Below are 14,150 nucleotides of genomic sequence, written 5' to 3'. Positions count from 1 at the left end.
TTGAAATTCTAAAAGGTCAACTAAACCATTTCCCAGGGAAAATGCAAAGATAAGAGTTGGAACTCCTGGCATCTGCTTGTGGGGCAGGCGAAGACAGATTTGACAACTTGTGGACTCTCCAATCAATGCGGGTCAATTGAAAGGAGGCTGTGGCAGTGCCGATCACAGTGGTCACTGCATCTCAGAGGCTGCTGGGGGATTCAAACATGACTCAACTTCTCGAAGGGGCGCTAGATTTAGGAAATAAAGATGCAGAGCATCCAGTTAAATTTGAATTTTAACTTAAGGAGTAAAAACTTTTGTAGGATAAGTATGTTCTATATCATTCTTAGAAATACTTTTACTAAAATTTTATGTTGTTTAACATTCAAATTTTACTGGGTGTCCTGTACTTGATCTGCAATCCCACCTTCTAGGAATTTGCATTTTTTAAAATTTGTGCCCTCTCCAATGTCTCCCAATGCTATGTTGTAGGTCGAAATAAGAACCGGCCATAATGAAAGCAAGTCTAGCTTTCCTACAAAGCCACTGCTCATGAAAATATCCAACCATTACCTAGTACCCTTTGGATAAGGGTCCATTGAATAAATCTCTTTTAACATTTATTTTAGAAAATTAGTGTTTCTCATCTAAAGAGCTGGACTATATTCCTTCAACATGAATGTCCTTTTGCCTTGATGCCTAGGGAGCTTAGAACTCAAATTGCTGTTCGTTCCAGAAATCATTTTGGCACAGGCCCACTTTTCACAAAGTGTATTCTGCAGTGCACCATGAGAAAAACTTCACCATGTAGTGGTGTCCGTCTCTTGGAAGTTTATAGTGCTTTTTAGCAAATTAAAGGATCTGGGGAATTTTGCAATAAAAACATACCTGTTTAGCTTTTCTCCACTCAGAGTTGGCTTAACTTGTTTGATTACAGAACAACCTTTCCAAGAAATACCTATTGACAACCAGCGGAGCTAAGTGACTGAGTAATGTAGTTTGACAAATGCTGGCTTAAGGTTTTGATCTGTTTATTTTCTCCTCAGTCTACAGGATTTTCACCTTCTTTCTAAACAGTAGCTGTCTTTTTCTACATATATTTTATTGTAAGTGATCTCAAGTCTTCCTTTCAAAGTATGTAACAAATAAGTGCTAAACAAATAAGGAGACCGATGCCCAAGGTGGCTGACATGACATTTTGTGTATACTGTACACAAAATACTTATGACTCAGAACGTTCAGAGAGTCATGCTCTTTTAAGTGACCTCTTTCCCTTCTCTTCTCTACAACATTTCTCATGTGAGGGTGCCACTCCCCCAGAACAACCAACCTCTTTCTTTCTGCCATCAGCTGCTGCCCCCTGGGTGATAACCCCACGCCCACGTCGCAAGCCTCAGAGCTGCTGGCACTCCCTCAATCCGGTCTCTCTCAGGCGTTACCTTCCACCCCAGACACTGCGGAGTTTAGCAGGAGCTCTAGGCTTGGGGGTACATACATATGTAGAACTTGGGGACACTTCAGCGATAGTGGGGGTGGGAACCGCATGAGTTATTATTGTAACAGTCTCAATTATTAACTTAGCCCTCAGGCAAGACCCCCTTGGTACCTACCAATCATTCAAACACAATATAAATCTAGTTGTCATAGAGAAATCTCATTCCAAGGGGGAAAGACTCCCTTATTTATTCCAAGGCTGATGGCAAGTACCAGAAAGCTGGAACGACAGGATAGTCCGTGAGTATTTTTATTTTTATCAGTTTCTTAAACCAGCTTCCAACAGCTGGTCTCCAGTTGCCCCCCGATGTGATCACATAAAAGCAAATCCTCAAGCACTATGCCAGCCAGGACCAGGGAAGAAACCCAGTCCTCATAAATCAAGGCTGCACTGTTCTACCGCTTTAACTCAATGAAGTGCATGTGTGTGGGATAAAGGGAACAAGTATTAAGGAAAAAAGTAACACTCCCCCACCATGGATAAGCCAGCGCCAGTGTGGATAAAGCTTTAGTCATCCTCTCAGTCTCCCTGCACCAGTCATTGCAGGTAAGACCATCTGCTCCCCTGGGCAAAGCTTCCAAGAGCCTAGTCCTGACTCTTTCTAAAGAAAGGCAAGACACCTGTTGTTTGAGATTCACAGAGGACGCTCTCTCAAGACAGCGGAGCAGAGAACTGACCAAGGTTCGTTCCCAACCCACTGGATGGCAGTTTACCAGACATGGTGAGGCAGATTTGGGGCTGGACAGGTTTAATACTATGCATTAATTTAATTTAATACATATAAGACTTCTCAGATTTCCTTGTGTCTGTTTTATTGTTCTTCTCGTCTACAAATGTCTGTTGCACCTACATTTTTAAATTTATTGGCATAGAGTTGTTTTTAATATACTCTTATTATATTTTTAATCTCCACAGGATGTGCAATAATATAAATTCTTGTTCTAAGTGATCTTTGCCCTTTGTCTTGTCTTTCTTGATCAGTTTTGCCAGGAGTTTTAATTTCATTAAATTTTATTAGTCTTTTAATAAAACTTTCAAAATTATTAAAATTACTAGAGACAAAGAGGACTATTTCACAGTGATAAACAGATCAACAACTTAGAATAACAATTGTAAATATATACATAACTAATGAGCTTTAAAAGAGCTCATTAGTTATGTATATAACTAATTTGTCTATTTGCTTTGCTCATAAAGCAAATAGACAACTCAACAATTACACTTGAAAATATCACTGTCCCACTCTGAATAATTGATGGAACAACTAGATTAAAAATCAGCAAGGACATAGAAGACTTATACAATAATATAACAAACAAATGTAACCTGACATTTACATAACATACCACCCAACTATAGTAAATTCCACATAATTTTGAAGCACAGAGAAAATATTCTCCAGAATAAACCATATTCTATGGCATAAAATAAGTCTCGATAAATGTAAAATGATTAAAATCATTCCAAGTATGTTCCCCAAACACAATGGAATTTGATTAAAAACCAATAGAAGTGAATTAAAAATGCCATAAATATTTGAAAATTAAACAACACATTTCTAAATAACCAAAAAATGAAAGAATAACAGGAGATATTAGAAAATGTTTTATATTGAATTTCAAAAGTAAATCACAACATATCAAATGTATGAGATACGATTAAAGCAGTGCTTAGAGGGAAACTTATGGCTATAAACATTAAAAAGAGAAAAGATCACAAATCAATAATCATTCAATTTTATAGAAAGTAAAAAGAAGAACAAATTAAATCTAAAGCAAGCAGAAGTCAGGCAATAAAGATGAGAGCAGAAATCAATGAAACAGAAAAGAAAATATAATAGAGAAAAATAAATAAAATGAAAAAGTTATGCTTAGAGGAAGACTTTTTAGAATCCATAAATCTTTAGCTAGAGTATCCATGAAAAAAAGGAAAGGACAAAATTTACAACTTTGTGCTGACAAGTTAAATAATGTATATGAAATAAAAAATATATACAATTACAAAAGTTTAATTAGTTTAAAATTAAATTGTAATTATTTAAAACCTACCACAATCTAAAGGCCAGTCTTAGATGATTTCACTGATAAATCATTTCAAGTATTTGAACACGAAAAATATGTAAATCCTACACAAACCTTTTTAGACCATAATGGAGGAGAAAACACTGCCCAACTTGTTTTATGAAGCCAATATTACTCTAATACCAAAGTCAATGATATCACCGGTGTAAAAAAGTACAGATTAATATCTCCCATGAATACAGATGCAAGCATCCTTTATAAAATATTAAACTGAACACAACATATAAAAGGAATTTACAATATGACCAAGTGGCATTTATTACAGGAGTGCAAGGTTTGAAATTACTTTCATTTGAAAACCAATCAAAGTAATTCATCATATTACTATAAGGGAACTCAATCAGCTGGGATTCGGGGTGGAGGGAGGGGATGAAGGCATTTACAAAAAACTTACAGTTGGCATCATGGTTAATGTTGAATGCCTGCATACTCTACCTCCACAATAAAGAACAAGACAAGGTGTCCACTGTCACCATTTCTATGCAACACTGCACAGGAGATTCTACCTTATGCAATAAGATAAGAAAATAAAGGCAACCACATCAGACAGAAGTAAAACTGTCTTTTTTTTCACAGACTATACTATAGTCTATGTAGCAAATCTGGTGAAATCTGCAAAAAGCTAATAGTTTAATAAGGTTGCAGGATAAAAGATCAATATAAAAATAAATCAGATCTTTATATACTGCCATTGAATAATTGGAAAGTAAACTAAGAAGATAATATCATTAATAATATAATAAAAAATAAAATGGAGATAATTTAACAAAAGAAGTACAAAACTTATACACTAAAAACTGCAAAACATTGATGAGAGAAATTAAGGATCTAACTAAGTAGGAAATATTCCATATTCATGAAGTTGGAAGGCTCAATATTATTACAATGATAATTTTCCCTAAATTGATCTATAGTTTTAATGCAATGCTATCACAAATATTAGGGTTTTTTAATTAAAAATGACAATTTGATTTTAAAACTTATATGGAAATGCTAAGGACCTAGAATAGCAAAAACACTTTTGAAAAATATAACCAAAGTTTGAGAATTCATATTACCTGTTTTCAACACATTATAAATCAACAAATTATAATTAGGATGGAGGGTATTAACAATGAAAGGACAGACACATGGATCACTGGAATTGAATAAAGCAAAGTGTCTAAAAATAGAGCTACATACATTCATGGACAACTGATTTCATACAGTGGTGCCTGGGAAATTCAGTGAAAAATGAATAGTCTTTTCCGCAAATAGTGAGGAATAACTTAATATTTGTATGCAAAAACAGAAAAGTGAATATTTAAACACAGTTCACAATATACATAACAATTAACTCAAAATGGATCACAGATCTAAGTATAAAACCTGAAACTCTGAAACTTCTAGAAGAACCAAGAGGAGAAAATTTTGTGACCTTGCAGGCAAAGCGTTCTTAGACACAAAAATCATAAATCATAAAAATGTAAAAATGGATGATACAGACCTCATCAAATAAAAAGAATCTACCTTTTGAGTGACACTGAGATAAAAATTAAAAGATAACTCACAGGACAGGAGAAAACATTTGCAAGATACATACGTGGTAAGACATATAAAGAATTCTCAAAACCTAAGAAATTATTAAAAATGAGCAAAAGATTTGAACAGATACATCACTAAAAATGAGATACAACTGGCAAAGAGGAAACAAAAAGATGGTCAACATCATTATTTATTAGGAATATTCATAACAAAATCATAATTAGATTCTAATACCTCCTATTTGAACGTTGATGTGATACAGAGCATCTGTACAAGTTTCATACACAGCTGGTGGAAATGAAAAATGGTCTGCCATTTTGAAAACACTCTGGCAGTTTTCTATAAACTTAAATATAAGGTCCTGTATAACTCATCAATCTCCCAGGTATTTGTCCAAGAGAAATGAAGACACACTGTATATCCATACAAAACCCTATTTTTTGATGTGTAGAGTTGCTTTATTGACAATTGCCAAAAATTGAAAATAATACACATCTTCATCAGCTGGTGAATAAACAAACTATGTACATTTACACAGTGAAATACTGCTTGGCAATAAAAAGTAATAAATCACACATATTTTCAGCAACACAGATGACTCTCAGAAGCATTAGCCTATGTAAAAAAAGCCGAATTCATATACAGACTAAATATTATATGTTTATGTTTAATTTATATTCTTACAAAGGCAAAACTATTGGGATAAAGAACAGCATTCCTGGGAAGTATGGACAGAGGTAGAGAACTGACTATTAAAAGGAATGTGGGAACTCTTTGGTGTGATGGAAAATTCTGTATCTTCATAGTAGGTTATACAATAGCACAGCTGGCCTTAAGTAGCAGATTTGTATGCAAACTGTGCTTGACTAAACTTTACTTCAAAAGTAAACTGGGAGTGGGGTGGGACTGAGTAGGCAAATTTATGGAACAAGATTAGCCATTAGTTGATCATTGCAGGAGGTAAAGAAGTTCATTATTAATCTGCCCTATGTTTGTGTTTATAAATAAATGTTTTAAAAAGTCTGCATAGACCAATGGAACAGAACAGAGAGCCCAGAAATCAACCCAACTCTCTACAGTCAATTAATATTCAACAAAGGGGGCAGTAACATAAAATGGAGTAAAGATAGCCTCTTCAACAAATGGTGTTCGGAGAACTGGACAGCCATGTGCAAAAAAATGAAACTTGAGCACAAACTTACACCATACACCCAAATAAATTCAAGGTGGATAAAAGATTTAAATATAAGCTGTGACACCATTAAAGTCCTAGAGGAGAACATTGCCAAGAAAATATAAGATATTTCACACAGCAACATTTTTACTGTTATGTCCCCTAGAGCAAGGAATATAAAGGAAAGAATAAACAAATGGGATCTCATCAAAATAAAAAGCTTCTGCGTGGCTAAAGAAAACAGTATTAAATTAAAAAGACAACCAACTGTATGGGAAAACATATTTGCCAGTGATACCTCAGACAAAGGTTTAATCTCCAAAATATACAAAGGACTCACACGACTCCACTCTAAGAAGACATCTAAACCAATTAAAAAAATGGGCAAAGGACTTGAACAGACACCTCTCCAAGGAGGACATACAGAATATCCAGAGACACATGAAGAGATGCTCAATATCGTTAGCTATCAGAGAGATGCAAATTAAAACCACAATGAGATACCACTTTACACTGGTCAGGATGGCTATCATAAACAAAGCAACTAACAACAAATGTTGGAGAGGTTGTGGGGAAAAGGGGTCCTTAGTTCGCTGTTGGTGGGATTGCAGACTGGTACAACCATTATGGAAAACAGTATGGAATTTTCTCAGAAAAATAAAAATTGACCTGCCTTTTGACCCAGCAAGTCCACTGCTAGGATTATATCCTAAGAATCCTAAAACATCAATTTCAAAAAACCTATGCACCACAATGTTCATAGCAGCACAATTTACAATAGCCGAGAGTTGGAAGCAACCTAGGTGCCCATCAGTAAATGAATGGATCAAAAAATTGTGGTACATATACACAATGGAATTCTATGCAGCAGAGAGAAAGAAAGAGCTACTACCCTTTGCAACAACATGGATGGAACTGGAAAGCATTATGCTGAGTGAAATAGGCCAGGAGTTGAAGGACAAATACCATATGATCTCACCTTTAACAGGAAGCTAAAGAACAAAACAAACAAGCAAGCAGAATAAAAACAAAGACACTGAAATAGAGGACAAGGGGACAGTGACCAGAGGGAAGAGGGAAGGGAATTTAAGGGGGAAAAACGGGGAGGGATTTGAAGGAACAAATATGAAGGACACAGGGACAAGAACTAAGGGGGGTGGAAATGGGAGGGAGGTGGGAGCACGGGGGGGGGGGGCTGGGATGGGAGAAATAGACAAGAAACTGTACTTGAAAAATAACTAAATAAAATTATTTTTAAAATAATAAAAATAAAAAACAACAACAAAAAAAAATAAAAGTCTGCAAATAAAGCTTAGTGTTAAGGAAACATTTTAAATTAATGATAACAACAACCAGGGAAGTACAATACAAATCAATTTACCATAATTATGGGGAAAAATTACCATTAAGAATTATAGATAGAAACATGCTATTGCTACAGTCTTGGGTTGAATAGTAAGTTCAAGTGAGATTAGTTTTTATTTTTTAAAAAAGATATAAAATAGTGCTATACCTGTAGCAATGATTATAGTGTACTGTGACCCAAAGTTGACAACAAATCCAACTTACACTGAGATTTCCAGTCACATAATATAATTTTTCTCCCCCTGATCAACACACTTCAATGGCTTTCAATCTCATTCAGAGTAAAGACCAAAGCCCTTTCCAGGCCCAACATAATCTAGGCCCTCGCTAACTCTCTGATTTTATCTATCACTGTTCAACATCTTTGCTATTCTTCAAACACACCAAGCATGTTCCCTCCTTGCGATTTTTAGCCTTCCTGCACCTTCTACCTGAAACTCCTTTTTCTCTAAATAAGCCAGTGGCTTGCTTCCTCACTTCCTTCAGGTCTTTGTTGAAATGTCCCCTTATGGGTGAGAACTTCTCTTAACATGCTACTATATAAAATTACACACATATACGCAAACACAATATTCTTGCAATGTCATTCATCTTCTTGACCTAGTCAACACTCATTCTATTACTAATGTTTTATGTATAATTCCTCTACCTGCCAATTAGAAATTCAACCCACTGAGATTAACTTACCATCCCCCTTAACAAAAATGATGACAAAGGATATTACCAGTAAATTTTTGTTCCAAAGATAGTGGTTATATAGCCTTAATACAAGAGGGACCCCCCAAAACCCGAAATTATCTTCCGGAGGACACGCCCCTTGCAATACAGGCTTCCCCTGCTAGGTGAGTGTTCTAGGAACCCATCTGTCTCAGCACACCAGCTGGCATTGTGAGAGCCTGTGTTCAGCCTTGGTGAATCTTTCTGGAAGACTCTTTCAATGCATTTGCCCATCTCATGATGGGTGATTTACAAGGGCACCTGCCCACATGGCACTGAGTGTTCAGCAGTTTCTGACCAAAAGCAGAATGACCCCTATGCCTCACCCTCCCTATTCACCGGATCTCATCCTGAGTAACTTCTTTGTCTCCCAGGATGATAAAAGTCCTTAAACATTTTGCTGATGTGGAAGAGGTGAAATAAACAAACAAAAAATGTCAGAAGCACTAAAAGGTATCAAAATTGACAAGTTCAAAAACTGTTTCGAGCAGTGGAAAAAGTCTCAATAGGTGTGTATTGCCTCAAATGGGGAGTACTGTGAAGCTGACTGAAGTTTAAACATGTGAGAATATATACACAATTTTTTATAAATAAATTTCAAGGTGTTTTGAATCCCCCACCCTTGTGTACAGCTCTCCCTGGTTCCATCTCATTCCTGTGCACCAAGCTCTTTGGCACCTACTCCATACAAGGCAATGTGCTGGGTGATGAAAGGTTCCTGAGACTAGTAATGTATGAGTAATGTCTTCCAGAGTTTACAATCAAGTTTCAGGAGGTAAGATCTTTACACATATCAAGAGAAGTAATAGTGCCTCCCGGAAAATGGTACAAAAAGTATTAAAGATAATTAAGGATTGAGAATTCAATGGGAAGATCACTGGAGACATTTGAAGATAAGGCTTTCCAGAGGAAATGGCTTTTGGACGCTTTTGAAAAATGTGGGTAAGTGGGAGGTAGTTGAAGACAGTGATATGACTAAGTGGTGGATATGAATCATGAAAGGTGTTTGGAAGACATATGGCTGGAATGATGGATTTGGCCAGGACTAGAGTGCTGAATAAAACCACAATGTAAGTTGAGGCTCTCTGCATGAGGAAAATGGTTTTCTGTGCTTCAGATAGGCAGAAATGGAATACACAGAAATGGACCATGCGTGTGTCTGTTTATGCCTGTGTGTTCAGTTGTATATGTACATATTAAACAAAGCACAATGTGGAGCATCTAATATTTGCTTATTATTTCATCCTTCTACCCTACTCTTAAAAACAACTAAAAAGTGAAGAAGACTGTATTTTTGCATTCCTTTCAATTTTGGTCAGCCTATTTTGGTCAGCCTATTTTGTATTCATGCAGAATTCGCACAATTCAATAAATATCCACTTACATTAGCTGTTGAGATATTAACTATTCTCCACATAGAGTTTAGACATATTTATGTGGCTGCTGCGTGATTTATTAACTCGTTAGACTATGTGAAACACAATTAGGCACTCCTATTCTGAGTATTTTGTTTGCTTCGTGTTCTGGAAAAAGAACTAGAGTTCATGTATTTGTTGATTTTTCAGATACATTTTTAAATCCCCAATGCTTTTTTTATGAGTCGGAGCTATTAATGAGAGTAAAATCAACACAACTTAGCTATATAAATTCTGTCTAATAGGACCCTTTCCATCCAGAGGGGAAGGTGGAAAAAACGCAGGAATTTGGCTTATTCTACGGCCTGTGAGTTAGGAAACATAGGCCTTGTTGACACAGGAGAGGAAGAGAAGGCCCAAGTCAGGGCCTCCCAGCGGGAAATAGTTTGTTGTTTCCTGGGGTCTGGCTTCCTGCAGGGGCCAAGTTGTTAACACAGTGCTGTTGTTCACGTCTAGAGGCCCGTAAGAGTGGCTGGGGTGGGGGTGGGGACATGGAAGATGGTTGAACGGTGATCGGGAGTGGAGGGTGTGGCTGGAGTTCTCTAAGTGTTAATGCAGTTAAGTGCTCTCCAGTGCCTCTCCCACCTCGTTATACTTCCAGTTAAGAAACTCTTGTCAAAGAGGTGGACGATGTGGTCCACGGATCACCCCCATCCTTGTGACAAGTGGAATTAAGAGGCTGTCCCAGCAACCAGATGGGAGAAAAAGGTTTGCAAATAGCCTCAGACGTGGAGAGAATCAGTTCCCAGGGACCTCAAATTGTTAATAATCACTTAGCTAAGGCAGAAAAACAAACAGGCACACACATGCCACATTTTATATATCTACACATATACTACATTACATACCAGATGTACAATAGTTAATTTTGTATCAACTCAACTATCAGTAAATATATAAATTTATATATGCACATATATTGTATACACATATATGTATATTTATACATGCTACATTATATACATATATAATGTAGTATGTATATATACCATCTATATTTAATATATGTATATACATAATATACACACATACTATTTCATATGCCATGTTTTATATATAAACATACTATACTACATATACATATGTCACATATGTATATATAAATACACACATATACTGCATTATATACCACATATATCTAAGTAATTCGCATCAGTGACTCACCTAATAGATCATAAGCTTGGCCGTGAGACCTGTCCCTTTGAGGTGTCTGGGGAAAAGGAGTGTGGGGGAGAGAGACTGAGTGGAGAGAAATACTCAGGAATCTGTCTGGGGTGAATTTCCTGGGTAGTGGCAGTGAGGAAGCAAGAACTCAAAGGCATTTGGCAGAGCAAAACCATTTTTGACCATGGAACACAGTTCTCCTGATCACACAAAATGAAATGAAACAAAAATCTAAACTCTCTGATCACCACGGGCCACAGTTCCTGAGGTGGGGCCCCTCAGGGGACCCTGAGACCTGACACACTCTGAACAAGTGCTAGACTCAGCTTCCTCCTCTTGTGTACACTTGGACGCCTTCAAAAGTACGGACACTTAACACACAAAGTCCAAATTTACACAAATGTTCTATGACATACTTATTATTTACTTTATAAAAGTTTTTGTTTTCTCATCCAATTGATCGCTACATTTGAACAACTATTCTGCTTACAACTAGCTGGTTAGTTCAGGGACACACCAGTTACATAAAGTGAGGCAGCATGATGGACATGTTCTCCAAATGTGAGTAAATCTAATTTTGATTCGTTGAATTAGATATGAAATTTCCTTGGAGAGTTGTTTATTTGAAAGGGCCCAAAGGTGAATTCTTTTGGTAAAGCATAAACTCGCTCTGAATGGGGAAAAGTTTCTGTGAAACTTGATGACAACTTCTCTTGGCCAGAAAGAAGTGCTTGTCAAGTTTCCCAACAGCAGATTCTAAGTGAAGTTCAGAGAGCAGCTCAAGTGGGGGAGGGGCGGGGGCGGGGAGTAAAGGCAAGAACAGGTTATGGGAGGCGGTGGGCAGATTGTCAAGCAAGTCTGTATGGATTTTTAACCTTGGCTAGAAGACGGATGCATGGTTTCCAAACACAAAATTATGTGTGCCTGTATTTTATTTTTCAGATTTTGACACTGAGTTTTCCTTATGCATGTACCAGCAGCATTTTAGGAAATGAAAATGCATTGTCAGCTAAATATGAAGAGCAGTCCATATGAAACTGCCCGTTATATATGAAGGCAGGCTAAATGGTACTTAAAAGCCTTAAGAAAAGATGAGGGCACTGAGAGGAGTGTGTAGCTTGAGAAGGGATGACAAACCCCTAGGAAGCAACAACAGTTAAGGAATGGTGAAGGAGACCGAAAAGTTGACTGAGAAGGGGCGTTCAGAAAGGAGGAGAAGATCTGGGTGAGTGTAGTATTACAGGAAGCCAGCAACAGAACCTTTCAGGGAGAGAGTAGTCAGCCAGATTACTGGTTGCAGATCAGTCAAGTCAAATAAGGTCTGAGAAGCATCCTAAGACTTAGCGATCATGAGATCATGAGATCATTGGGGACCACTGACAAACCAGCTGAAGTGTGAAAGAACGATGGACTTGGAAATAGGTGACCCATGTCTCTTGAACTTCAGCAGTCCCACAGAGACTGTTGATCATTGACTAGTGGACTCCCTTGGAGCCCCTGAAGAGAAGGCACTGCGTTGCTGTTTAGGAGCAATGTGCTCAGAGATACCAAGCATGGGGATGGCAAAGATGTCTTCTCATGGTAAATACAAAGGTAATTTTGTATTGACTTAATGAAGCATCTCCACTTGCCTGTAAAAGAAGCTTTCTGATAAGTAAATTCTCTGCTTTTCTCAGTAAATAATTCTGAATCTCTTGGTTATTTTACATGCCAGTGACACCACCGTAATCTGAGATTATTTGTAGATAATGCTTAGTTCTGGTCTCTTCCAAAACAATTTCCATGTCCTTGTCACTTGAGAATCCCTAAGCCTATATAAATTACAAGTATGCATTGGTGGTTCATTTATTTACCATTTATTTATTCAACAAGCATTTATAGAAAAGAAGCACTATTTGGGGCACTGTGGGACATAACCAGGATGAGAAAGGAATATACCTAAACAATTGGCTAGATTAAGTGAAATAGGTAACAAATAACTACACAGATGATAGAATTAAATACAGCTGATAAGATGAATCCAAGCGAATTCTTAGACTATAAGTCAAATCATAATTAGATCTCACGCAGGGTGTGAGGCTTGATTTAAAATGTTTCAAGTAACAAGGTATGTGAAGGTGCCCTTGGATTTCCTCTCTTCCACTATTCCTTTATTTTTAGAGAGAAAACATGATTTAAAAAAAATTTTTGTAATAAGTGTTTTTAATTTAATTATTGTTCAAGTACAGTTTTCTGTCTTTTATTCTTTCACTATTCTTATGCATATTATTTCTAAAATCTTTAAATAGTTTCAGCCTCATTGAAATCATTTTCAAGCTTTTCAAATCCAAGAGTCCAACCAGGGCTGCTGTAAATACAAAAATTAATGTATAAACAAAAATTAATGTATAAATTAATGTATAAGGTTCTCAAATGAATACAACACCATGTAGTGTCTGGTGAGCACTGGTGTGTGGGAAGGCAGACGGACCCTTTTTCCTGTGGCAGTGAATGTCATGGACTGTGGTTGAGGTCAGAATGCATGATGCTTCTGAGGGATGGGCAACAACAGTTTGCCCTGGCCCCCCCCCAGTCATGCTGGGAGAATTTCCAGACAGCACCTCCAAGAGTGTGCATATCCTGTTTCAGCCTGCAAAGGTATCACCATTAAGAAACATAGCTGACAAGCAAAAGGTGATGCTGAACTGCCCAATGTGGCTTGGGAAGTCAGGGAAGTTGATTAACTGTTATTTCCTGATCTATAAATCACCAATCTTCAACTTCTCTGTGTGCTATCCATAAAATATCAGCTGTGGCCTTTTTATACAAGGACATCCCATTTTTTATAATGAACTTTTAAATAATGAAAGAGCACCCTGTTGTAGTGCTTGCTTCAGCAGCACATACACTAAAATTGCAATGATACAGAGAAGATTAGCATGGCCCCTGTGCAAGGATGGCATGCAAATTCATGAAGTTTTCCATATTTTTGGAGGGATTGAGCAAAAAGAAAAAAGGACTTGTGGACGTGGACAACAAGATGGTTACTGCCGGAGCAAGAGGGGTGTAAGGGGACTAAATGGTAATGGAAAGATATAATAAGATTATTTTTTAAAAAAAGAGGAAAAGAAAGAAAGAGTAGCCTATTAGAAATCATGCAAAAGCTGATCACATATTTAATAGCTTTGGTAGTTAAGGAACATCTACACATGTATATACCTGCATGTCTAAGCACTGCATTGAGGCTTCACATC

The 14,150-nt window shown here is 37.0% G+C and overlaps 1 non-coding gene across 1 annotated transcript; it reads left to right on the top strand.

Moving 5' to 3' along the window:
* The first annotated feature begins 13,780 nt into the window (after positions 1-13,780).
* LOC119041763 (U6 spliceosomal RNA) lies at positions 13,781-13,887 on the top strand. Its single transcript, XR_005081106.1, has one exon. It is a non-coding gene; the product is annotated as a U6 spliceosomal RNA (small nuclear RNA).
* The last annotated feature ends 263 nt before the right edge of the window (positions 13,888-14,150 follow it).

The sequence above is a fragment of the Artibeus jamaicensis genome, unplaced genomic scaffold (assembly GCF_021234435.1).
Source record: "Artibeus jamaicensis isolate MK-2021 breed Jamaican fruit bat unplaced genomic scaffold, CSHL_Jam_final scaffold_1689, whole genome shotgun sequence".
In the NCBI taxonomy this organism is placed as follows: Eukaryota; Metazoa; Chordata; class Mammalia; order Chiroptera; family Phyllostomidae; genus Artibeus; species Artibeus jamaicensis.
The sequence above is the reverse complement of the archived record's forward strand: the minus strand, read 5'-3'. Positions and strand labels throughout refer to the sequence as shown.